Source organism: Centruroides vittatus, unplaced genomic scaffold (assembly GCF_030686945.1).
Source record: "Centruroides vittatus isolate TY-2023 unplaced genomic scaffold, ASM3068694v2 scaffold_907, whole genome shotgun sequence".
NCBI classification, from domain to species: Eukaryota; Metazoa; Arthropoda; class Arachnida; order Scorpiones; family Buthidae; genus Centruroides; species Centruroides vittatus.
Window position 1 is genome coordinate 1,243,219 of NW_027122720.1, and position 17,810 is coordinate 1,261,028.

The 17,810-nt window shown below is 37.9% G+C and overlaps 1 protein-coding gene across 1 annotated transcript in view; it reads right to left on the minus strand.

The window, feature by feature from the left end:
* LOC136990393 (lysine-specific histone demethylase 1A-like) overlaps positions 1–17,810 on the minus strand; it is a 210,249-nt gene that overhangs the window by 34,193 nt on the left and 158,246 nt on the right.

Below are 17,810 nucleotides of genomic sequence, written 5' to 3' on the forward strand. Positions count from 1 at the left end.
CGATTCATATCTTGACTATGCATGGAACCTGCTCTGAAGCATCGACTTCAAACGAGCCTAAATTCGTCGAGAGTTGGAGTGATTTAAGTGAAATCTTTGCCATTAATTTAAGCAATAATTTAAATTTAACGTTGTTAAGATGCGTAAGATCGATATTTTAAGCTCAATTTTACCGTTTGGAGTTTGAAAACTCGAGGAAGAATCAAAGAAAAAGCACTGCTGTTGCGCTAGAAAATTACGCTTGTATCATCTTTAAATAAGGATTTTCGAGTGATTTAAATGAAATTTTTGTCATTAATTTAAGCGACGATTTAAGTTTAACGTTCTAATAATAAAAAATTAATAATTTCAGTTCATTATTTTAATATTTTAAGCATTGTTTGAGCGTTAAACTTTAAGATGAAGCGGAATGAAGGCAAAATTTATCAAGGATCGTAGCGATTTATGTGAAATATTTACCATTACTTTAAACAAATTTTAAAATTTAATGTATGAAATTATATTTTTAAACTCAATTTTTATTTTCTAAACGTTGCATGAACGTTAAAAATGTTAAAATCCCGAGAAGAGGAAGAGGAATCAATAAAATCTTACTTAAATTAATGGCAAGTAAGGCTCTAAAGATGTAAAAAAAATGAATTTTTAAGCTGAATTTTTCTCATTTAAGCATTTGTTTGAACGTTAAATATTGTAGAAAAGGTAAGACCAGAGCCAAAACTCAACGTTATTCCAATATAACGGGTTCAAATAAGCCAGAAGTGATTCGAATAAAATCTTCAGTCTTAAATCTAAAATTCAGCCGCAAATATACGAAAATCCCGAAAGTTTACGCTCAAATCGCACCTTTTTAAGCATTTAAAACTGTAAGAAGCGGCGGAAACAAACGAATCGGAGTGATTTAAATCACTAATTTAATACTTTAAAATACACACTTAAGCTCATATCTATCATTTCCAGCGCTAAACAGCACTCTCCAATCGCATGCAAAAATCAATTTTCTTCCAGTCGAAAGCCGCTCTCGCCCCCCATTTGGAGAGGCGAAACCCCGCAACATTAACAGAAAATTAATTTCGTCACCTTCTTAAAAAAAAAAAAATCCGAAAAAATAATCGAATTAAAATATTAGAAAATATAAAAATAGTAAGCCGAATAAATTAGAATTATCCGGTTTTAGTCGATCTCATAATGCAAATAAGAAGCAAAGGAAAACCTTTTAAAGCTTCAATAAATTATAAAATAGGATATGAAAAGATGAATTTCTCCATATCGTAAACTCAACAGCCTATAAAACATTAAAAAAAATAAAGTATCAGCCTCCTTTAAGTGTAGTAATATAAACTAGCTAACCTTTAAAAGAATAATAGTCGATATTCCTCCATAAAAATCCAGATAAATTTCTAGTTTTTTTCTTATTTTTTACTTTATATTCAGCTTACATTAAAACTAGAAAATAAATTCAGGCTATTTTCCTTTCCGAAATGGAGTTCGATTACCTTCTTTTATTATTTTTTCTTCTTCTCTCTTCTTGTTCTTTGATGCTTTTCCACTATTTCAATACCTACTTCTAAGAATTTCCCTATCTACTTTTATATTCTACTTTTAATGCTTGTTTTTTGTACTGGTTGTGCATCTCTGTGCGTGTTTAATTGCCGTTCGGATGTATGTATGCCGATTTTTTAATGCATTTCTATGTCTATGTTGCGAAATAGGATCTTTTTTTGTTTTTTAAGCGTTTTATGCTCTGTTACGATGCTAATTTGCCTGCAATTCTGGAACCACAGAAGAGCATGCAATAGTTTTCTCTATTGTTCTGTGCAAGCTCCCATGCTCTCCAGGTTCTCCTGTGCATACAGTCCACGCTCTCCAGGTTCTCCTGTGCATACAGTCCATGCTCTCCAGGTTCTCCTGTGCATCAGTCCACGCTCTCCAGGTTCTCCTGTGCATACAGTCCACGCTATCCAGGTTTCTCCTGTGCATACAGTCCACGCTCTCCAGGTTCTCCTGTGCATACAGTCCATGCTCTCCAGGTTCTCCTGTGCATACAGTCCACGCTCTCCAGGTTCTCCTGTGCATACAGTCCACGCTATCCAGGTTCTCCTGTGCACAGTCCACGCTCTCCAGGTTCTCCTGTGCATACAGTCCACGCTATCCAGGTTCTCCTGTGCACAGTCCACGCTCTCCAGGTTCTCCTGTGCATACAGTCCACGCTCTCCAGGTTCTCCTGTGCATACAGTTCACGCTCTCCAGGTTCTCCTGTGCATACAGTCCATGCTCTCCAGGTTTCTCCTGTGCATACAGTCCACGTTCTCTTGCTCGTGCTCTGTAGGAATAATGTCGAGTTGCTGTTTATGAGCCATGCGATGCTAATTTAATTGCTATACTGGATCCAGCATAGAAAAGTATTCTCCATTGCTCTTCCGTGCATACTCCCCACGCTTCCTGTTCATGCTTTCCATGCTCTCCATGCATCGTACATTTTATCTTTTCCGCTCTTAATGTATGCTTCCACATCTATTTTTGTACTGAAATGCTAAATTTTATGTAATCGAAAGTTCTATTTGTTTAATTTCTGTTCAAGAGAATCTCGGTACAGACTTAAGATCCACACAGCATCAAAATTAATCTATTCTTTATACCATTAAAGCGAACAGCTGTATGCTTCTTTTATGCATTCTCGACACCGCAATGCTAATGCCAACTTTCTGTATAGGTTTTATTCGAGCCCTGGAGCTCCATAGGGTTATCTTTTATACCCTTAAAATACGCACCTCTATACTCATTTTACACTCTTTGAAGCACCATTTTTGTATGTCCAGAAGAAGCTAACGCCCTTTTTTTTGTAAAAGCATCGCAAGTTGACGTTGTGATACTCTTACAAACACCTCTTTAGTTGCATCTTTACAAACAAATGCTTTCTTAGCCGCGCCTCACAGGAATTTCAGCAATAAAACAGCATAAAAACACTTAATTTTTCGCATCCAATTGCAATTTCCACGCATCTACATTACATTAAAATATCAATTTTCCAACTCTCCTCTAGAATATTCTCATTTCCTCCTTTACGATTCCCAATTTTTTCCCCTCTCTCTCTCAACTTCAAAGCGCTGCCATACTTATTTCTAGCGTGATAATTCTGCAATAATTAGTATCCGGAATATCCTACAAATCCTCGCATCCTAATTTACTGACATAATTATAACGAAGCCAGCAGTAATTAGCTGCTATTGTTGTCAGAAGATGAGGCGATTCAATTGGTGAGTGAAGAGAAAGAACAGTAAATTAGATTTGTATTGAATTTTATGACATAGGTAACGTTTACTCGGGAATGCGAATCATGTAAATGCTCAAGAAATAGCAAATTATGTAATTAGCATTGCTTGGTTTATTTTCTCCACCCATCCTCTACAAATTAGTCGAGTCCATGACGTTTTTTTAATTAAAATTCTCTCTTCAGAGCTTAGAAAGAGCTTTAAAAACGTGCTGCTTCTTCTACGTTTCTTCCCCCGTTTCTCATGTTATTGATGAGTCTTGATAAATGAAAACCATCAATAACCTGAAAAATATCAAAGCCAAGTTAAAAATTAAAAAAATAAGAAGAAGAACACAGATATGAACCTCATTAATATTAAGTGTGGAAGATTTTTGAGATGAGGAGGATGTTTGGATAATTTAAGATGGATCAACCTCTCAGAAAACTTATTTAGGATACCAATAGATGGATCCTAATAAGGCAAACATTGGCTCTATTACCTATTGTGTTACCGGAGGGGTAGAGTTCGATATGTAACAAAAATTAAAAAAGAACGTCACGTGTACGAGTGAAGGATTAAATACAACCAAAGATGGATCAACCTTTCAGAAAATCTATTAAGGTATCTGTACGTGGATCCTGATCCAGTTAATCGTTGGCTCTATTACGTATTGTGTTACTGGACGGGGTAGAGTTCAAGATTTATCAAAACGTAAGGAAGAACGTCACGTGTACGAATGAAAAATTAAATTCAAAGATAGATCAACCTTTCAGAGAACCTATTAGGCATCAATACGTGGATCCTGATTCCAGTTAATCATTGGTTGGATCAACTATCGAGTCATGCAGGGAGGTAGACTTTAAGTTAAAGTTGAAAAACGTCACGGGTACGAACGAAAACGGCTACTGGCTTAAATCCAAGAAGAAAAAGAGGAAGGAGACAGGGGGGAAAAAACAGGTTAAAGTTTGGCATCTCCACTAATTTGTGCTGTACAAAGAAGTGAAGAATCCCAAGCGGAACTTTCTCTATCTCCAAGTCAAATTTTGCGTCACTCGCATCTAAATTAAATTAATCACAGCAGAAGCGTTAGTTGATCCCCAGGCGAATCGATTTAGCTGATGCTATTAATAAGCAAGTTTTCATGATGTAGAAAATGCTGACTTGTGCAAAAACACCACACACAGAAACACACACAGGTATACTATATATGTATAGTATATATATATATAGATAAACACACACACGCATACATACCTATATACAGACACACACACGCACTGTGGAACGGGAGTCTTGCCACTAATTTAACGTGTCGACTCCCATGATACAGTCTCGGATCGACTGTCTTTATTACTAATAAACGATCTTCCATGCTTATTAGTTAACGATGTTGCCCAACGGCTTCGTTAACTAATTAATAAATGCTGACTATAGTTGTAATTTGCAGTATTTAATAGTTGCGAATCCAACCGAGTTAGGTGCACGCCTCCTCTTTATACCGATAACGTAATTACGACAAGAGTACGGTCGGTTGTCGGTGCTTACAGCAACCGAATTTACTTGCTTCGTTGTATAAGGGATCATTCTTAAAATTCGACCTTCTATTTGGCTCCAGTTTTGCATGGGTGATAACAATTGATGCCGTTATCTGTTAGAGAAAACGGCAAAGTTTTAGACACGAAACAGACACGAAGAGGGGAGAGACAGCTGACCTGTTAAATCCCTTTCGGATCCAACGCCCAATTACTCAGTCTATTTCCTTTCCTAGTCTCTGGGGAGTCGTTGCAACTTAACCCCACGAGACTTAAGCCGTTCTTCGCGAGGGGTGAACTTAGTTATACCCACGGGTGCCACTAGTGTGCCACTTATGGCACCCGGCTCGTTCATCACGGCGCTTTAGATTTCTTTCCAAACTATCCTTTCCAATACACCTTTCTAGTGATGCTCCTTCGCAAATCACCGCATCCCAAAAGAGGAGAAAGTATAAAAAAATGTAAAAAGAACTTCTAGTATCTTATTTAAAGATAGGTACAAAATTATTCAAAATTTCTTAAGGTGAAGCGTGAAAAACAAAAAGGAAAAGTATTCTGAAGAATGGTAGAGGAGGAGGAGGAGGAAGAAGAAGACATTTCTTTTCTACCAAATCCAAAGATATCCTTTCATACTTTGAAGCAATGATGATGATGTTTCTGAACGAAACAAACGGAAAAAAAGGGATATAATGTTCTTTCTTTTAATGGAGTTCACCGACCTGTCAAAGCAACGAAGGTAGAAAGTGTATTTGTACAATTTGGCCAAGACGTAAATGAAAGGAAAAGCCTACCTCTAGCCATCTGTCTTTACTTCTTCATTAACTCTAATACCTTTATCTTTTTATAAAAATAAATAAAAAAACAAGAAAAAACTAAGAGTGGCCCTTTCAGTCTCATTCAAAGATCCATTAAAAGTAACTTTTCTTGCTTTCAGACACACGTACACACACACACACATACCTGTTTGCCTTAACGTTAACAAAACAAAATCGAACAAAGTCCTTATCAATATGGAGTGGATAATTAAATAAAGGATTATTTCCGTTAATTATAAAATGACTCGGGGAGATGAATGCCAAGACACTTCCCGAGTGGTCAAGAAGTTCGCCTTTTCTTTATTGAATTAAAATTTTAATGAATAAAAATCAATACCCCTCGACTGTTTGGACGTCTAGTAAGAATTTAGATAGAGTGTAACTGTAGTATTTGCTTCTGTAGTCAATTTATTCCGTCTCCTTCCCTTCCTGTCTCTTTCGTCACCCTAATCCTGATTTATCGCTTCAGATATCCTTTCGTTCTGATAAATATGTCACATTAGAATCCATCTGAAGTTCCACTCATTATACTCTGTGACTCTGTTCTCGCTCTTCATTCATTAACATTAACGATAACGTAGAAGAAAAGCTCTAGCATCTTAAATGCTTTAAGCTAAGATGCGTGTTGATACTCTTCCAGAAGAACCATCTTAACAATTTTCTTCTTCCCCCCTTACGAGGTGGCGAAGAAATTTTCAATTCTCAGCATCCTATAAGATATTTATCATCGTCCCACTTTGCGTGTTATCATCATCGAGCTGTTATATCAATAACATTAAAAAATATAAGCCCAGCTTGTGTGTAAAGTCTATACTACACAGGTACTCGTTTAATGTAGGTAGAATCTGATGCTGTAGACGATAGATAACAGTTAATTTTAGACACTTATCATTCAAAATTGCTAAATTTATGATGCATACATTAGCAAACAATCCCAATATCATCATACAGCATATAGTTTCTCATACAGTCGGAAATAAATTATAGCAATAGGTGTATGCATGTAATGCATTCGCTCTATAATTTCTAGTGAAAACAGCAGCATTTTGGAAGCATAAAATTCAAGTTTGTAGGCATGCAGCATAGAGCTTCGGTACGTAGCAACAGAACTGTTCAAAGAAAGAAATGGAGTTAAAATTTCGACTGTAACGTGTATAAATACATACAAAAACAGCGGAATAATTGGGCAAAAACACAATGTAAATTTAACCATAACGAAACAATGAGAAAAGTTAATCTACTTCTTCAAACGGTGCTTACATAGAAGTAACTGCTTAGTAGTTGTTTACAGTAGGAGAGAAAAACAAAGATCCGCCATTTAGAAAACGGGAGACTAACGATTAAATTAGGCGTCGTGAGGCCATTAAGCTGCAAATCCCGACGACGTTCTGTAAATCCGACGTGATTAGTCAAGCGGTTTGTCAGTCTCCGTTTTACAACTGGCCGTAAATCACGAGGTTGTAAAGTTGTACAAGGAGTATGCATACTCTTGCTTACAGTACGAAACGATAAACACCGACTAAATGACTAAAGATAACGGACGTTCCTGTTTGTTTTGCCAAGACACTAACGTCCAAAGGTCGAGCATATTTTTGGTCTCTACCCCCGAGCCATTAAATAGCTCCTGCCTAACTATATATATACATACATATATCGTCCCCGTTAATATCCCTTTATCCATGAAATTCACGTAGATATCGGCAGCCGCGATGAAGTTACACGTGCATTTCATGAGTAAGAGGCATTAAGGAAAATTATGTAATTTAATTCGGTCCGGTCGAGCATTAACACGCTGCACTTATGCAGATTATTAGTTTTTGTTGGCTGACGGGCGGTTTGCTTTATCAAATAGCCGAAAGCGAGAAGGCAAAAACCTGGTGTAGAATCGAAATAAATTATAAAAGAAGGGGAGAAAAGCCTCTGCCACCAAGAATTTCGGCTAGAAGTTAAGCCAATTTTTACAGTCGAACGGGGGAGTTAAAGCCGATTTCTATACGGGAGAGGGGTCGACACTCGCCATATTATTAAACTGGAGAGCCGAAGACGTTGTCGCGAAGCGTTACAATTGAATTTGGATAAGCAAACGCCGTTCAAAAATCCGTACATAAGTTAGTAAATTCGTCATCGATCGCAGAAAGTCAAAACGGCATTCACTCTACTGTAAATGTAAAACTGCCAGCAGCTATAGCAGTTAAACATGTTGGCAAGCCATTTCAAACCCGAGACCACAAGTGAATGAATTTATACTAAGCGAATAGTTTCCAATGTAATATCTCGGCAAGATAATCGCTAAAGCCATTCAGGCGAAAAGTTGGAAATATGTATGTTCAATCGACGATGCAAATGTTAAAAGTATGAAGCGACTGACCAAACGGAAGCTAAAGCCACGAATTCATCATTCATGGATGAGCAGAAATGTTTTCCTGGAATCTTCGATATTAGTCTTATTCGTGACGTATATAATTTCCATACCGTAATAACCGGGAGCGCTGATTAAAACTTTGTTTAGAGACTAGGAGCACTCGGAAACGAAATGGGGTCCGAAACACCTAGAAAAGTCGATTCCCCAGGGTGCAATTTGGCGCTGTTAATTACGTAAGCTCTTGCGCATTTATGATAAACCCCGATAATGCAATACAACACCGAAATCACCTAACTAAACTATGCAAATTAGAGTTTCGATACGTAATGAAAATTACCAGAAAACTGATAGAATTTACTCCGATTTTCCCGATTAAAAAACAACAATAATAATAATAATTATAATGATAATATCAAGCATTCCTTTTGTAAGCAACAATAAGCTGCGAGCTTAAAAATCGATGGAGCGTGCATAATTAAAGCTTAAAATCCCAAACAGATTTTTGAGCGTAGACCGTAACGACATCCTCAACCTCTAGAAAATCCTTAAATTAATAAGCTCCTTCTACTTCATTAGATTTTCGAAAGCATAACTACATAAATGCATCCCTGCTTTGAAGATTGGGGCATTAATACCTTGGTAGTGATTTCATTAAGCGTGCAGACAGCCTTACTACTTCATTATCTCGACTTAAGCGAAAACATCACAAAATTACAACCGATACCATTAAGAAAAGTAAGAGAAGAGAGAGAGAGAGAGCGAGCTGGCAGAGGTCGATCCCCCCGACAAAAATATAAACAAACTAATTATTTCTGCAACTCAAAACGATGTATAATAGTAACGTAATTAATAATTATGATAAGTTATTTCATTCGTCAATTAATTTTTTTAACTGTTACCGATTATCTTAAGCTGTTGTGTATACCAGAAAAAAGCGGCCACCCGTGCTATATCTCTATAGCTTCGACCCATCTGTAGAGGAATCCAATCATACAAACCAACCCGTTTCGTTTAATAAGAAGGTAAATTCGAAGAAAAAAATAAAATAAAATAAAGAAATTCGAGGTTTAAGAAACCTTCACGTTCCACCTTTCGAGCCGTAATGAAGTAGCGAAATAAAAAAAGAAGAGCGCAAACAATGAAGCAAACAAGACAATAATTAAACCCAAATATAATTATAACGTAAAAGGTGAAAAACGAGGCGGAGATGTAGGGGGAAAAGGGGGGGGTTAAGCCAGAAGAACGTGACGTATACTGACCACTGGACTTAACAAAATGGACGACTAATTAATGGAGGAATGTCAGGTTTTTATACGCTTTAAGCGGGAGGAGGATTCTACCGCACAATCTTCGACTCGATTTAATATCTCTTCTAATTTCGTGTTACTAAACTTTAGGGGTGTTTTAAACTCGTAAACAGTGTCCATTCTGTAAAATTCGCCGGCGAAATCCCGCGTTATACTCCATACTTCAGTTACATTTTAATCATTTTTATGAAGAAAAAATACTGATAGAAAACGCGATAAAAAAGATATTTATTCGTCACACGTCTATAGAACAGCGCGAAGAAGAAGAAAAAGAAAAAAAAAATTAGTGTATATATTTCTAAGCGGAAAGGAAAGCGAGACGATTAAAAAACATTCCCGCACCGTTTTTGATTGATGGATTGCACAGTCTGTAGAAACGTCTGGACAGTTTAATTGCCACCAACTCTCTGCAGAATTCCCAACCTAAAGTACACTATACTAGTATGGGAGTCGGCCATAAGCGTTTCCTAGAAGTGGCACATGACCTCTTTGCTTCCACACACACTAAAACTTACCCCCTGATGCAGTTTTATAAGTCGAGAACGTGCAGTCAAAGTTCTTAACACACGCAGCGGGTATCCGTCTCCATTTTTATAACCGCATCTGCACTTTATTAAACGATTAAAGTTACCAGACTCGGAGCCCGGATGCACCTGTTCCAGTCCACCTGTCCGTCAGTCTGTCTGTTCCACACACACAAAATCTATACGATAAATCGAAAACGGCTACACGAAACGGCAATCGATAAAAATTTTAAGACATAAATTACCACATCGTTCGTGTTTCGAAACGTCGATATTGATCGATGAAACGGAAACTGCATCAATCAGTGACAAGGGAAATGATAAATTTTTTTCACTTCGTGAAAAACGGCGAATTTCGCGAAAATTAAAATCACTCCTTCCCCCCAGATTCGGTTGTACAGAAGGGCAGACTTAAGCAAAAAGCAGGTGGAGATACAAAGCGGCATTACTGGAGGGGTCACGAACCTCGACTCTTTTGTTCGTCGTTAATGACCATACAAATATTTGCAGTCACTCACCTCTTAGCAAAGGTGTAATTCTACCATGGCTTACCTGTAAAAGAGGAAAAAATAAAGTGTCAACCATTATAAAAATCGTATAAACATGGCGGGTATATAAACACACACAAAATTAAACAAGAGATGAAAATTTATTAAAATTTTTTAAAAATAAAATAAATAATAAAAAAAACGTTAACTTTAATAGTTGGATGGAAATCAAATTAAAGGAAAGCCTTGGGGATTTCAAATTCAAATAACATCTTAATTATTCATCGAATGTTCAGCGCCCGACGGTGAAACCCCTTTAATTTTTGATGTAATTTTCTCACTCTCGGTCGAAGAGACGTTCACGAATTTTTTTACTCCCCCCTCCTCCTTCACTCTCCTCTCTCTCTTTCTCTCCTCTTCCTCCTTTTCTTTGTGGTTTGATTAAATAGATGTGGTTTGAAATATTTACACGCCAGCGATGAAAGAATGGATTTCTCATTCATCAAACACTTTGCTTGGCTTCTCGTTCGTGTGCCCGTCACATTTAGTAAAAAGTATGACTCGTTACCCCCCGTTTACAAACACTTCCTTGCGTAAGAACCGAACCCCCCGTATAACCTATTATGTAGGATTTAAGGAGCAACGTGTGTGCCATCACGCCCGGACGTGATAGTGACAGCCAGATACGACATCTGCGCTGCATTTACACCTTCGGGGCCGAGATGTTGCGCTTGATGGATAGCAAACGCCAGCCGAGGTTACATCATCCTTCCTCTTCAAACTATAGATGCCAACGGGTGTCCGAACACTCTCTCAGGAAAGAGGAGAAGCAAGGGGAAAAAAAGAAGAAAGTAAAGAAACGAGATGTCTTTGCGACAGACTTGGCCATTTCGCCAGATGTCACCTCTCCAACAGGAATCGATACGTCAAAATATTTCACTGCCGAAAAGAAGTTTTGAGGAAAACTGGCACTAAACCAATAATGTATCCAACAAGTTTAATTAGGCCAAACTAATATCAACTTTTAATAAATCCCGCATCATAAACACGGACAGACAACCGACCGCGTTTAATTATCGTCGGTTGCGTGACGTTAGCGGTCGCGGTTAACGAGATATCGAATTTTGAAGATGGCCCAAACCGAGGAATGGGTCAGAAATGATCCGGACGATCGCGCGAAGTTCGGTACACTAGTGGCGCGTAGGGCCCAGGCAAATTTGAATTAGAAGGTCTCGTGTACAGTGCTGACTTCAGACATTTGTCTTCAGGAGAATTTTTGAGGTATCCTTCGATATCCTGGAGTGCCACACCGGCGATACAAGATCCTCAGATATGGCCCAAATTTATATTTCGATATTCTTACTACAGTGGTTTATAAAAGATTGATTTGAGATTGGTGGGTGCCCTGGAATGGGCGTGTGCCCGTTAGTGGGTGCCCCAGGCAATTACCCTTTTTGATCATAGAATAACGCGCAACTGGGGTTGGAGCGATATAAAAATACAAATTCGCACCCATTTCTCTAAGTTTAAAGTTGGATCCGTCCGCGTGACTATCTTGGTTCTAATTTCCTCTTTAAAAGAGGGGGGAAGAGGGGAATCTCCCTCACGTCACCGATTCGTCATCGTTGCCGTAGCAACGAATTACAGCAGAAAGGGGGTGTGGGTGGGGGAAACTCCGCTGAGATGGCGCCGAAAACGGTTTAATACGGTGGGAAAACGCGTCGGAAGGAGACCGTGTGGCGCAGAAAATGGCAATAATCCGATCGAACCTGATTCAGCACTTCCAAAACCGTTCGATACTTTAGTGAAGTGAAGTCGTTTCGAGCAATTCCGCCCACCTGTTCTCGACAAGATTCAACGTGTTGGAAAGAAGAGACGTCAGCGGGAGAACAACAACCGTGCTATCAATTTTGGACCCCTCTCTGGTCTTCCGTGCGTTTGACACGTGCGCTGCACTCGGCTTCAATCGACAGCGTGATGTCACTCAAGTTGACTGATCAGATGGCTGAGTAAACGATAAATTGCAAAGTTGAATGTCAATATTTACTAGTAGTGCGGACCGGTATGACGTGACCTTTTCGCCAAAATTGCTCCTTTCCCTGTTATATAATAAAATATTTTTCGATCCAAAATGCATCTGGGAGGAAGTACATTTTAAAAAAAACGACGGCCGGAAGTAGAGTGGTTTTTATTTATTTATTTATATTTTTTTTAAACGTCGATCGATTAGAGAAAGCATTCGAAAATGCAGGGGGGGGAAGAAAAGCAAAGTAACAAGAATAGACCAATGTCAAATAAGCGAGAACAATAAGGGTAAGAGAAAAGAGCGCGTGACAAACCCGTGACGTATTGCTTCACAAGAGCTTTCCGGTCACGTGAAACTACCGGATATTACCGACTGGAGGAGTGAAGTTGAACAGCGCCGGCGCCTTGGGGTAAACCGAAGCGTGAAAGCAAGATTCTTTCATTAAAAAAAAGGGGGGAAAGGGAAAAGGGAAAAAAGTTAGCAACTGAAAGAGAAAACGTGGACTTACAAAGACAAATTGTGTTGATTTTCGACCATTCCGAGTATCGAAGAATGTTTGAATTTTAATTTTCTAAACTCTCTCTTCCCCCCCCTTCTGGCGCCCTTTAGCTATCGAGTGGATGAAGATAAGCCAAGTTTAATAAATTACAAAAACTGACGAAATGACTTTTCTTTAATGCATCACCCGCCTTAAAATTTTAAATGACTTGAAAATCGCATTCGCGTCGAGTCAAATATTCAAATGGGCCAGTTCAAATCACTAAAAGATAAATTTCTTAACCCGACAAGGGGGGGGGAGTAAAAGCGCGCGTGCTCCGGCTCTTCGGGTGACGTTTACTTAATGTTAATGCAATACAACAGAACGGCAACAATGTTCCTGCAGCAGCAGCAGATAAAGAAAGGCAAGACAATCATTACACCCTTTCGCACCGTTGGGTTTTTGTTGTTGCGGTGGCACCCTGACTCTATTTATTCGTGCCCCCACGGGATGTTAGATAGACCATACGACAGCCAGGGTGAATAAATTGTGAAAGAGTTGTGGATATCTGGGATTAGTTTGCGGTTGCATAATGAACTCGAACCCGCTATACCCCTTTAATGGTGATGTCATAATACTGCAGGGTGTTCAAATAACGTCTTGAGGGAAATACCCCTTTCGGGGAAAATTTTTAGGGGTGGTTATGAATATGGATTTCCGACTATGATGATGAATAAAATATGAAAATTTTTATATGTTAGGATGATGATTCATTTTACAATTAAGACACGTTCTTAAATAGAAAACAGGGATGATCGAGTGGACAATGGTTGTGATTCTGCACCCCTATTAGGAAATTCGGGATTACAATGATAAAATAGTCATAAAAGTGAATAAATCCTTCCGCATAATCTTCACTTAAGCGTAGATCCAAGCAATTTGCGTACAGAAAATGATGCAAATAAGCAAAATTTGAAGCATGCAAGGCACAGAAGAGTTGTACGTGCGAGAAAAAAACAGGCGTAACTGCTTAAAAAATATCCTAGAAAACAACAGGAAGAGGAAAGTGTACACAGAGAAGCAATGAAGGAACAGAGCAGCAAGAGAAGGAGGAGGACGAAGAGGAGGAAGGAATGAAGAAAAGACAAACGATGGAATTTTAGGGTAGACGACATGTCGAAGATAAGAGATTTTCGGAATTGGAATACAGATGAGGCAATGGGTGTCGGATTGACATATCCGTGCATGTCCTTATCTCTCGGAAACACGTCTGCATCATGCAAATTGTTATTGGTGCAGTCTGACTTACACAATCTACAGCTTCGTCGTACAATCTCTAACTAAATTTTCAATTGACCATTAAAAAAAAGTCAATAAAATTATTAAAAACATCTTATAATGGAAGAGACGACATAATATTGACCGATATACGGTGTGTTATATAAGGTAGAGGAGTATAGAATAAAAATAGGAGTTGAGAGGTCGAAAACTTCCATTTCTTTCCCTACATCTTATAAATTGAAGCTATCAAAGCAACTCAACCTTGCTGGCAATTGGAAAAGGAGAGAGAGAGAAGGGGGGAGGGAGAGGGCATTTGGAACAACAGCTATACTTAAATATCCCTAGAGAAAATTGAAAAAATACTTTTTTTTATTTATAAAAATCCTTTACATCCTCGAAAACCAAACCGAGAATGAAAATAAGTTAATTATAAATCAAAGTAAATTTCCTGTTTAACTGTGTACTTTATTCAACAACCGAGAAAGATCTTCATCAATTATCTTAATCGGGATCAAGAGAAGGCGACAGACAGACAGCCGAAAAAAGAAGAAAAAAAAATCCAATTTTGCCTCTCTAAACCGGAATATAAAAGAGAAAAATGGGGAAAATAAAACACCAACAAATCTACCAATTTAACAATTTAAAAGAATCGCAGAATGAGGTAAGAAGGGAGAAAAAAAGTGGATATAATCGTTACGTCAAAGAGAAAAAATGGGTTAAATTCAGTTTAAAAAATAAAGAATTCTTTTCGTATTTGAATGGAAATTGGGTCTAGAATGAAGGAGAGAAAAGTAAAAAAAGGAAGAAGAATCGATGAAGAGAAACTCTCTCGCCAACGCCCTTTACATCCTTCCACATTATCGACGTAAGTGTCCATGGCGTCGGAATATAGCACCCACCCCGGCACACATCACCCCCTTTTATCTTACTGGCCCGTTTCCAGGGTATTTTACGTAATAACGTTTCCGTTTTCCGAGAAGAGAATAGAAGAGACGAGAGTGGATAAGTTTGATCCTTTAATGGAACTTTAGCCTTCGATATGGGACCGAAACTTTTATTGTTATCGTGCCACACAGTATGGGGCAAAAGTTTCTGTTTGGGATTAGTTCGGCATATTTGCATCTACAAAACAAGGAAGAAAAGAAGATAATATATCTCTTTCTTTCTCTTATGGAGGATAATGGAAAAAATTTCCCTGTTTACTTTCGAGTAAATAGTAAAGCTGATTTGAAGACGTATCTACGGACTTCTTGAATCCCCCCCACCGAAGGAAATTTGACTGATTTATACTAGTACTGTATCACTGTGCGAGTAGCTTTTACACATTGTTGATTCACCAGTAAATCACGAATATTCCACCGAAATCTGGGTCACGATGTAATCTAATAAATAGAAGAGGTAGAGTAAAAGAGCCGCGATCGAATACGTTAAATTAAGAAAAGCGTTATTGAATTTGAATTAAACGTCACATTCATACAAAGGGAACCGTTTCGGTGACATCTCTGACATATTTAATTACGACCTGTCCGACTCGTCACAACATAACCGAAACGAATCTGGCAGAGATATCGCCTCTTCGTCAATAGCCGCGTACCAGCCTGTACGCCATCCTGTACAACGTTCGTAAGACAATTGATTTACATTAGTAAATTGTCTAAACGAAGCTACTTCCCGTAGAAGAGGATTTTTCGAGTTTTCATCGTTATTACAGTAATGAAAATTCGAGAAATCCCCTTCTGCAGACAAGAGAAACGAGAGGCGGTGCACGTTCAAATTAAAGACAAAAAATGCCGCCATTTATCCTAATCTTTTCGCATTTACACAATGTTTAAGTGCTGTTTTAAGTATTACTTGTTCATCTAAATCAGTCTTTATGATAAATAAATGATTCTAGCAGCGAGAAATTAAAATTCGTGAAGGCCGCAAAGCGATCATTCATGGTAATGAAGATGGTAAAAGAAAATCTTCTAACGAAGAATCAAATTTAAATCTTTTTCAGATGGAAAAAACTTAATAAAAGTAAAAATATGTAAATAAAGCTACTTCATAGATGAAGATTTTTCAGGATTTTTACCATCATACTAGTATAAAATCGGGGTTTAAGTAGATCACAACCACGCATTCGGAACTATGAAGAGATAGCAACGTCTGACTGGAATTTCGCATTTATATTAATATTTTATGGTACTTTAACATTAATTTATACATATAAATTTATTTTTATCGTATATAAGTTATTTTAGAAGCGATAAATTTAAACCTAAGAAGGCCGCAAAGCGGAGATTCACAATAATGAAGTGAGATTGTAGAAACGAAGACTCGCCTTACAATTTCCGATCTGTTTTTGTCAATAGAAGGAAAGAATCAACTAAACGGGGGCATAAATAGAAAAGATGATTATGTATCATTCGTATCTTCTATTTGGAAAGGAGAGAATCCACACAAGGAAATTACTGGCTGCAGTATAAGAAAAAGAATATATATATAAAAGGAACTGTTGTCGAGTCAAAATGATTGATGTCGATGGGTTTTTATCGTTAAACGACCCCCGAGGTGTGAAGGAAATAGTAGTCGCTCGCAGATAAATTCGGTCAGAGATTTTAGATCCGCATCCTGACGACTAAGCCCTTCTTCCATGTATTCTTATAGCCAAAGGCCCATTCTAGGGAAGACCAGGATTGTTCCGTCGAGCTACGATTTATCATCCCTGCACCACTATAGTAAAAACGTTAGGAAACACTGGTATTAACAATCTGTTTTGGCCATGTCAAAGGAACCCAAAACAATCTCATCTCGCTATTCCACTTCGGAAATTCCCTATAAATCTACCCTATTTGTTTTCCTAAACTGTATCTAAATATCCTGATGCAAAATATGTGTAGAGATAAGCATCCTTCTCCTCCGCATCCCGACAATAATTCATAAAAGGGCTTAAATTATTTTAACGTAGTAAACCTTTCGGGATTCGAGCAAAACAAAAAAAATGCCCAACGAAGAAAATATGCGCCTGCAATAAAATTGAAATGGCAGCTTCCTTTTTTTTCCTATTCTTGAATGCTTACTCCATTTATTGGAGTGCGTCATTACTCCAACATTCATTGCATATGTACAGTACGTACCACTTCTCTCAAGATTTCCGCTGGCAGTATGTACTAGATGTTGTTGTAGACGTCAGCTGGAATGTTGGATGTGTCTGTAAATTCGTCCAAACAAGCACTCCTCCTATTTCTTGTATATTTGCTCAAGCAATCGATTCGGGAAAGTCTACAGTGGCCGCAAGAGTGGCCGAACGATAAGAATTGATAAAGTAGAAAGAACTACTTTATCAATTCTTATCGTTCGGATGCAAAGCATTACTTTCGCGTAAAACAACGACAGAGGCGCCTTTAATGTTAAATATCCTCATTACAGTATTAAAAATAGGTATTATAAGTAGATAGAAGACCCAAAAAACATCTTCAAATATGGGTGCAGCAGCATTGCAATTGCGTTATGAAATACTTCTAGATGAAACGTGAAGTGTTAGAAACACATTTCTAAAGAAAATATTGGGTTCTTTACCTTCTCGAGAGGGTGCAAAGGCTATCCGGCATAACTACTCGATGTAATTAACTGTATTTTTGATTATTTATACGTGGTAGAAGTGGATTTCATAAGTGAGTGTTCATGGTATAGGAGAATAATTCTTGTAATTTATGTTAAGTTAGAAGAGATGCAAATCCTCCTTTCAGAGCAGCGTGTAAGAG